At 36.8% G+C, this 10451-nt stretch overlaps 1 protein-coding gene across 2 annotated transcripts in view; it reads left to right on the forward strand.

Moving 5' to 3' along the window:
• The first annotated feature begins 1666 nt into the window (after nt 1-1666).
• The window catches only part of A1CF (APOBEC1 complementation factor), a 76019-nt gene continuing 67234 nt past the window's right edge, over nt 1667-10451 (forward strand). For both annotated transcript variants that reach the window (XM_017536385.2, XM_017536387.2), the window contains exon 1: nt 1667-1758. The gene's annotated coding sequence lies outside the window, so the exon portion shown is untranslated. The remainder of the gene's footprint in view (nt 1759-10451) is intronic.

Below are 10451 nucleotides of genomic sequence, written 5' to 3' on the forward strand. Positions count from 1 at the left end.
CTGCTGGAATCCTGATTTTGGACTTCCAGCCTCCAGAACTATGAGAAACAAGTGTTTGTTGTTGAAGCTACCCATTGTATGGTATTTTATTATAGTAACCTGAATGGACTGAGACACAGTTAATATCATTCTTTTTACCTATTGTGTTTCGATGTTTCCTTCAGATACCTAAAAATCCTAGCTTTCCTTTCTTCAACTCCACTTACCACCATCTAAGTACCTACCACACAAAACAATAAAGGAAACCCTCCCAAAACTGTCCATCTTACAATATCAACAATGCTTTGTTGGGCCAAGAAAACTCAAACTAAGAATTCCACACTCATTTGGGAACCATGCAAGACCAGACTGAGCTTTCACTAGGGAAACCAATAGGACTACTTTGTGAGGGGATCCTTTTTCAAGAAGGAAGCAGAGGGATGTGTCCCTCATTCAGCTATCTAGCTGGGTGGGGCATAAATGCTTCCTCTAGGTCTAACATCAGGGGTACAATTCTGGGGTAAAACAATTATTCCTGGGGTGTTTTGTTAAACCCTGTCATGCGTTGCTATGTGAAAACGGTAAATCATTTCATGTTTGAGAACTGAAATAATTTCATGTTTGAGAACTAAAAACTGCAGGCAGAACTAGCATTCCAACAGTATCTTTTATCTCTTCTCTTATGTATTCATAGATGTGCTTAATTGATGGATCTTCCTTTGAGTCTCTATTATAGAAGTATTGCTTGTTCTGTGCTTTTCTATAGACAAAAATGCTCTCTTAATGGTTGGTTCCTAGAAAATTTGACTCTTCTTACTAGAACTGAAGCCAAGGAAGTGTATCCTCTAATTCTAGTTTTGGAGCGTGTGGTTTCCAAGCCCTTAAATCAAAATTTACTCAAAATTAGAAAGGTTTTGGTTCTTTTTTCTTTTAAGTGGGCTTTATTACCCTTAGGGATTTATTCTGTAGAGTAGAGCTCTTACCAGAGAACTCAAAGTATAGAGTTTGTATTTTTGAAAACACCATTTATCTATTTTTCAAGAAACTCAGTTACCACTGAGATTTCAGGCAATGAGCAATAGCATCAGTTATCATATAACCCCAATATATGGCTGATTATTTTGTTTCTCACAAGTAAACCCCTCTTACAATCTAAATTAGCAGCTTGTATACAAAGAAGTATGATTTCCCCAACGTGATCTGGCCCAAATCTATCTACTTTGTTATATAAGTGCTTTGTGTATTTTCTGTTTGTAGGCCAGCATTTATCTATGTACTTGACCTAAAACTCTACACTTTACTCACTGTAATACAGTGATATAAAAAGTGTAAAGCAAAGAAATAGTCTCATAAATTACCTTAGGCATAATATCATTTTGGCATAGCAAAAAACAAAGGAACTGACATAAAGAAAAGCTTATATATCCAATTGCATTGAATTTTACTTTTTAAATATATCCTATAAGTCAACCAAATAGCTTCAAAATAATATTTACCCCAATATTTTTACAACATTTATTTTAATTTTGTAAACAAATAACAAAGATTGTTTTCATAAATTATTTCTGGGCTGTAGTGACCCAGTTATCTGGTCAAAGGGCTGCATGGATGCAAGAGACAGGGTGAGTTAAAGTTTAACTCCCAGGAATTGTAAACCAAACCTAAAGCCACTGAACCTTTGGAGTTTGATATGATGATTAGAGCATAACCCGAGTGACACGTTGAATTCGCCATAATCAAGGAAACCTTTTCCGGGTGGGGATCTCTGAAATTACTCAGGTATGATCCATGTGTTTTCCTTTTTTCTATTTCAACTCTGTGAAACTGTGCATTGTTGTATCAGCGGGAATGCAGTGAAAACAGCTTTTACTCTCTTCTGCTGTCTAGCCTAATTCGAGGAATTATCTAGCTTGTTTTTAGACTAATGAAACAATTGGAAAACAAAAGAATATATTGGAATTATCATATAATCTCACAATGAGACAGCTACCAGGATTTAATAAATTTCTGAGGGTTCAAGAATGGAACCAATGTTCTGAGAAGTTTATTTAGCCTTAACCAGACACCAGGGACAGTTGTGGTTGAATGCCTGTCCTGATCCTAGGAATCTGAGAAACAAAAATCCAATTAACAAAAGAAATAGTATTAACATCCCTGGCAGATTTTGAGTTTTGTGTGTTGGTCATAATTCCTATCACACTTCAGACTTCATATGTTTAATTATCTACTACCACCATAAAAAATGTCTTGGTAAATTCTTGCTATTTCTCCTGCCATTATCTTGCTAACCGAAGGAATGTGTAAACTCTTCACTTTTGATTCTGGCAAAAAAATATTATGGAAAATGACTGGCTTTTAGTGTGCTAAATCTCAATCTTGGAATGGCTAATTATTGGACTGTTTCCACAGTTTAGGTGACTGTGCTGAGGTGGATATATTTTCACATATTTTTGTTTACTCCAAAAAGATTATTCACAACCAGAATATAATGGTATTTTATCTCAAGAAAGTAATCAATCTGGGTATTTACCAGAAATATCCCACTTCTGCCAGAAACCTCCTAAACTCTGACTTTTTGTCATATTACCAATGAATTTCCAAGAAGAATGGATTCCAACTAAACAAGGTTATTTACTATAGGACTTTTCAGATGTGTATTGTATATTTCCAACAAGATGAAGAATGCAGCATTATTTGTGCATTGTGCAGGATTAGTGTTTTGTAGAGTACATTTTGGTAAATTCAGCTCTAGTTATAATTTAGGATCAAGAAAAAAAATGTGTTGGTCTGCTCTGAAATTTCCTTTATAACGTGTGTTACGGAGCATGCAATGGAACATAGGTCTAGAAATGACAGTGATATCACTTACTTGTCAAAGCAGTAAGGCTTTGCCCTGCTCAATACAGAGAAAGAGACAAATGACTTACAAGGTTCACATTTTCTGGAATAACATTTACTCTGCCCATTTTATATAACTCTTAACATTTTACTGTTTCATTTTACTATTCATCCATTTTAAGGGAAAAAGGAAGACAGGTGGCAAGGAAAAGAAATGTTGTGCGCAAACACTATAAAATGACATAATGGATATTAAAACACTGTAAATACTTAGTTCTTATTTTCTACTGCACTAATACCAAGGTGGTTTTGTGTCATTTCAAATATCAACATTATATTTAGTGGATGTTAATAAATGTGGCTCAGAAGAAAAGTGACTCCATTGTCAAGTAAGTCGAGGAAATGGTTTTAGAAAAGTTATAGCAGATCTTGTTACCCCATGAGTGTTTTTAGTAAAACATGTGTGTTTTCAGTAATAATGATAACAGACATCTATGAAACACTATATTGTCAGGTCTACTTTTAAGTTCTTTCCATGAATTACCTCATGTGATTCTTAGAACAACTCTATGGGGTAGATACTATTATAACAGGTTATACATGGGAAAACAGAGGCACAGACAAGTTATCTAGGCTCGGCTACTCAGCAATTGGCAGAACCAGGCTCCCTAGTCTAGTGGTCTGATTCAGAGCCCAAGCATGTACCCATTATATCATACCCTCAAGGACTGGGGACTCATGAAACAAGCAAATATTGTCATTTATCACGACTACTTAAGAAAGTAGGCAATATTTTGCTTCCTGGGTATCATTTACAACAGATCATCTTCTTTCAGGAATGTCTATCAACATCTTTCAAAACTGGTATTTCTCAGAAGACAGAAAAGGAAAGACCAAATCACATTTTTAGCCCATGTCTAGCATTCATAATAATCAGAATCGATTGAAATTGTCACAATTGAAAAATCTAAAGGACTTTAGAGTCTAGTCTTCTTCTACCAAATAGAACTATGCCTAGCTGAGAAACTTTAAATTAATTACAGAAAGAACACTAGGCTTTTTGCCTGGACACAGCTAAGTCAGAACGCCTATTGCAAAACTTTCTAGGTTTGTGACCTTGGGCATGTTGTTTGACTCTTCTGAATCTCAGATTCCTCAAATGTGAAATAAGGGTACAATCTGCCCCACAGTATTTTGTGAAGGTTAAATTAGATGATAAAGCAAAGAATTGAAGAACAGTCCCTGGCATTTAAGAATTCAGCAACACTCCCTTCCCTTTTCACTTTCCTGTTTGTAACGACCTCCAGAAAACTTTTCTAAAATTGCCCAAGTGTACCTATTAGGTCTTATTTGTCAAAACAATATTAATAAAGTTGAAATCAAAAACTATACATAAACAAAATTTCAATCAATCGCAAATAGCAGTACTATTCCATTTATTCAGAGAAAGTCTGTAATTATTGTTTTTAGTATTAAAGCACACAGAATATATCTTTATTTTATAGAATATTGTACCTGACACAGGACACACGTGTTTCATCATGAAGGCAGTTAATGTTAAAAATTTGTTTCAGTAACTGTCTCTTAAAATATTGTCATCCCTTAGAAAGCTGAGTAGTACTGTGGGTACTATTACACAATGGTTTTCATTACCTTATGTGTCTCTAAAATGACTCAATAAGTTCAAACAAGACAGTATTGATTGACAGAGGATAAACACCATTTTATCTTATTCACAGAAACAGTAACCAGGCTCCCGCAAAGTACAGCTCTTACAGTCCAACTGCCCCCAGAAAAGGCATCTGGAAAAGGAGCAGTACCCTTGCGGCGACATTCTGTATTAGAAATCTATAGCCCATCTGCTCCTTGGCCTGATCCTGTAAAATCCAGAGAGTTATTAACAAATGTTTGCTGCCCATTAAATCAGAAAAGCTAGTTTATCATTTTATTTCATCAAATCTACTGCAACTAGGTTATCAGTTTTGTTTTGTTTTGCTTTGTTTGAGACAGAGTCTCGCTCTGTTGCCCAGGCTGGAGTGCAGTGGAGTGATCTTGGTTCACTGCAACCTCTGCCTCCTGGGTTCAGGTGATTCTCCTGCCTCAGCCTCCTGAGTAGCTAAGACTACAGGCTCTAGCCACCATGCCTGGCTAATTTTTTGTATTTTTAGTAGAGATGGGGTTTCACTATGTTGGCCAGGCTGGTCTCGAACTCCTGACCTTGTGATCTGCCCGCCTCGGTCTCCCAAAGTGCTGGGATTACAGACGTGAGCCACCGCGTCCCATCTAGGTTATCGGTTTTAATGACTACTTAGAATTTTTAATTTAATAAAATAAAATTTTGTATTGAATATTTTTGATTGATGCAATCCAAAAATTAAAACATATCCTTTTGTAAAAAATTATTATCTTGACTAAAATATACTTGTATCTTGAAAGTTCTAATTTGATTTCTTTTAAAAATACATCAACTGAGCTTTTTTCCTATATAGATTTATGTGTAGAGTTTTATGCATATATGTATTAATCACATGTAGAAGATTTTCCAAATTTGCTTATTCAGTAGGGTTTGGTCCCTGGTAATATTAAGAGGGAAACAGTAGCAAGGATGTAAGATAAATCCCTCTGGTTTTCACAGTTAGGTACAACGCTCTGCTCCAGACATAATACAACTAAGAGAATTAGCACATGACCAATTTGGCCAGACAGAATGTCTGAGTGAGCAGATTAGTTTGTAATTCTATAAAATCCTACCTGCAATGATGTAGTGATGTCTTCCCTTCCTCCAGCAATTAAAAAATAATCATTGTTTTAGGATGCCCAATTGATTTAAAAATCACTAGGATTAGTTAAGTAGTAGAACCAACTACAATAATACCTTATTTCCATAGGATTTTCTAGTTTATAAAGCTTTTCATATAGAAGAACTTATACAGATTTTTAATGGCAAATTTCTTCATAGTTGATGTCAATTCAGGATGCCCCATTTCTTCAAGGTGACTGTGTCAATATTCACCATTCCAATTGTACAAATCTGATTAACTGAAAGACACTCCCACGTAACGTTTACAAGCCCAACTCTGTTCATGTAGAAGAATGATGATTAGGTAATGGGCCTTCAATAACTTCACTGGATATTAGCGTATTAATCAGTTAAGAGGCCAGATGAAAACAACGAAGAGCGGAGAGGACATAAGGATCCATGTAGAAGGCAAGAGAAGAACCACTCCCATATGGGTCCTAGAAGAAAATAGCCTGAAAAGTTGCAATTATAACTCAGTCCAGATGCTGTAACTAACAGAGTGAAACATATAAAGGAACAGAGGATTATAAAATCTCCTACCTGCCTGGCAGGGGACTGGCAAAGCATTGTATACAAATGAAATTTTTAAAATTTCTATTGATTTTAGTATTCTTCTATCCTGCTCTTCTATTGGGATTCTGCTTAGTGCTTATCTTTCCAGCTGGGGCCTTTAGCATGAAGTAAATTTTACTTTTAATTATTAGATGTAATTATACCCTAATGCCTCTGACTATTTGCAATGGACGTCAGAAATCAAAATCTGGTACCATGGGGGAAAACTCTGTTGGCACACATAGATGTTCATCTCAGAAATCCTCTTTCTAATCCTCTTTTCTGAAGATCTCTAACAGTTCCTCGAAATTCATGCACTACCAACTAACTAGAATTGGCACCCTGTGATGATTATAACAATGATGTTAATAAAAGCTCTTACATCCTCTTACATCCTGCCAGATGCCAGGCACATAGGTTAACTCACTTAATCCTCCATCACTCTATGGAATAGGTACTATTGCTATGCCATTTTTCCAATAAAGCATCTATGGCTTAGGGACATGAAGAAACTTGCCCCAGGTCACACCAGCAGCAAGTGGTGCAGGAGTGAGTCCCAGCAGTCTGGCACAGGCCTCCCTGCAAAGAAAGGACCAATGGAACACTGGGAAGCATCACGTCTTAGAACTAGAAGGAAACTTTTGAGATCCTTTATTTGACAGAGAAAAGCAACTTGGGTTCCCCAAAGATAGAAGACACATTTTTGTTAGAATGAGAATCCAAGAGCAGGACCTGAACCCTCAGGGGGCACTTTTCCATCATACCACTTCCCACTGTACAGCATTTCTAATTCAGCCTGATTCTCTATGAAAATTCTGAGAGACATATCAATAGAACCCCATGGTTAAAGAGGAATACTCCCTTCACTCTGAGTCTCACCTTCCTTGCTATGCCCAGACTCATGGACTGACATAGTCAGAGATTCAGTTAAAGGAGACCCATTTTGTGACTTGGAGAGGCTGAGAGGCCCAAATCACAGAGGAAATATGTGCAGACACCAACATAGATATGGTTTAGCTTTGTGTTTCCACCCAAATACCATCATAAATTGTAATCCAATGGTTTTATAAGTGTTTGACATTTCCCCCTGCACGCACTCCTTCTCTCTCCGGCTGCCATGTAAGAAGGTCCAAGCTTGTTTCCCTTTGCCTTCTGCCATGATTGTGAGTTTCCTGAGTCCTCCTGAGCCATGCAGAGCTGTGAGTGAATTAAACCTCTCGCAGTCTCAGATATTTCTTTATAGCAGTGTGAGAATAGAGTAATACAGGCGCCGTGAACATAGTGACAGGATAAACCACGGAGGCATTGCTAAAAATACAAAGTAACTGTCCTGAATGACTTGGTTGCTTTATACTCAAATTCTGTTAGTGTCTGAATAGGACACAGCACCTCCTACCTGGAGGACACACCCTTTTCCCCAAGGAAAAATAATTGGGCTGCTAGGTCTATGTCTGTTAAGGGAGTCCCATATTTAAACTGACCTGATTTAGAACTTTAAATTGAGACTTAGATGCTCCCAAATAGCAGCTCCACCAACCTGAATAGAGTTATTCATTTAGAATAAGAGTTTGTTTCCACAAGTTTTGTTAAAATATAAATTAGTTTGGATGCAGGATATGAGTGATAGGGACCAAAGTCACTTAACAGACTAACTAGGTTGGCAAACCCTTGTGAGAAGCAAGTTTTGATGATGGGGAAAAGAAGATATTAAGAGTAGACGGTCCAGGGAGGAAGTATCAAAAATAACTGGAGGGTGATATAAGGGACTTGAGTAGCTGGCATTTATCTGATCTTTAAGGAAGAATTAACTTATTAAAGAATTCTGTTAGTAAAGTCATTTGAATATCACACTTGCGAAATACTAATTCATCTGTGTCTATTTTTCTCATTATATAACAGATACTTAACAAGTGCATTGACTTGAATTGGCATCATGCAGGAAATGCCATTATATGGACCCTTAAGACATTTTAAGAGAAAAACCTATAATGCCTAGAAATTCAATTTTCTCTGCTTTTTGAAAACAAGCCATCAAGTCCGATCTTTTCTGTAATAAGTTAGTAACTCAGAATTGCAAAGGATTTCCTAAAGCCAAATGATCCAAATCTCTGATTTGTGGTGTTGACATAGCAGAGTGGAGACAAATTATATGTTAAAGCAGAAGGTTCTGGACCTGGAATGGTTGGACACAAATTCTGGCTCTACCACTTGCTACAATTTAACTCTAGGCAATTTATTGAACTCTGTGACTATTTCCTCTCCTGTAAAGGCAGGTTGTTTAAATAATTAGATCAAAAATTATATATAAAGTGCTTAGAATAATGCCAAGCAAATGTGCATAAATTTTAGCCATTTAACTATAACACTGATCATATTTCTGTGCTGATTATAAAATGTTTTACTAGAGGAAAATAGGTGAGAAAGAGGCCATGAGGTGCAAATGTAGAGCGCTTTTTAGAGTGCAATAAGATGGCTTAGAAATTAACTCTATCCCCATCACTGGCTTGCAGTGCAAATTTGGAACACTCTCTTTCTGACTTTCTTGCAGTTTTTCTTTCCTTTTCTTTTTTTGAGAGGGAGTCTAACTCTGTCACGAAGGCTGGAGTGCAGTGGCATGATCTTGGCTCACTTCAACCTCCGCCTCCCAGGTGCAAGTGATTCTCCTGCCTCAGTCTCCTGAGTAGCAGGATTACAGGCATGCACCACCACACCTGGCTTTTTTTTTTTTTTTCTGTATTCTTAGTAGAGACAGGGTTTCACCATGTTGGTCAAGCTGGTCTTGAACTCCTGATCTCATGATCTGCCTGCCTCAGCCTCCCAAAGTGCTGGGATTACAGGCGTGAGCCACTTCACCCAGCCCTCTTGCAGTTTTCCTAAGACAGAGACACTCCCTATCATTGGCAGGGTCTCCTAAATTAGCATAGAATGATTTGAAGGAATCTGAGTAATTATAGGAGGAAGCAAAAGAGAAATACAGACCCTCACACCAGAGTGCAAATCTCTAATACTTCGTTATTTTCACAGTTATGATAAAAAAGGTTAGTACTCAAAGCCACTTACGATGATGCATGTAAATTAGCATAATATCAGGACAAACACAATATGGCTTTTAAAATAGAAACATAAGGCTATCTTTCCTTACAAGTGTCAGATTGCTTCTGTGCCACTGTAACATAGAGCTTTAGATAGATTTTGTAAGCTTCACTCAGAGATCAAATATACTCCATTAGTCAGGGATTGGCAGACTTCATGAAAATTGAGTTTTCAACTTAAATTTCTCCAAATTGGTCTGAGGAAACCAGATGCAGCAACTAAGTTCAAAAGATCAGATTCCCAATGAGGTTAAAAAGAGAGGAAGAAACATAACACTAGATGAAGAATGAATGAAACAGCACTCACAGTTCATCAGGTCTCTAGAATATACCACACAAATAATTGGTACCAGGACTATTGAATAATCACCTGCTTTTAAGCTGAAGAATGTCTATATTGTATGCCATGGTTACCACTTTATGTATTCATAAGACAACTTAAAAATTAAACATATTTGTATTAAACATACAAAGACATTCTACTCTTCTCGTTAGGCCATGTCATTCTACAATCTCTAAATTCTGCCAGTTCTCTTTCCCAGGAATCTTACAGAAGTCAGGCATTTTGGGAATAGCCGAGTGTCATAACCGAATAAAGACAGCACAACAGTCACCAGCAGTAGTCTGATCTTACAGGTACTAGAACAATAATAGCACAAAAAAAAAGAGTTATGTATATGTATTAGTCAGTGTTCTCTAGAAAAACATAGAATATATATGTACAGGCAATAAATTTATAAATGTACAAAAACATAAATAAAATATAAATTTATTAAATATGCATATAAATATGTAAGTCTACACATATCAATACAAATAAACAGATTTATTGTAAGGGGTTGGCTCATGCAATTATAGAAGCAGAAGTCCCAAGATTTGCAGTTAGCAAGCTGGAGATTCGGGGGAGTCCATGTGTAGTTCTAGCGTAAGTCCAAAGGCTTGAAACCCAGGAAAGTCAATGGTATAAGTTCCAGTCCAGAAGCCAGCAGGTTACAGACACAAGAAAAGCCAATATTTCAAGTCCGAAGATCAGGAAAGGCCACTGTCCCTGCTCTGTCATGCAGGCAGAGCTACCTCTTACTCAGCTTTTATGTTTTATTTAGGTCTTCTATTGATCGGATGAGGTCTACTCACATTGCATCTAATGTTAAAATTTTCCAAGACATTTTTTGGGTTAAAAACCCATCATT

Source organism: Cebus imitator, unplaced genomic scaffold (assembly GCF_001604975.1).
Source record: "Cebus imitator isolate Cc_AM_T3 unplaced genomic scaffold, Cebus_imitator-1.0 Scaffold97, whole genome shotgun sequence".
Lineage (NCBI taxonomy): Eukaryota > Metazoa > Chordata > Mammalia > Primates > Cebidae > Cebus > Cebus imitator.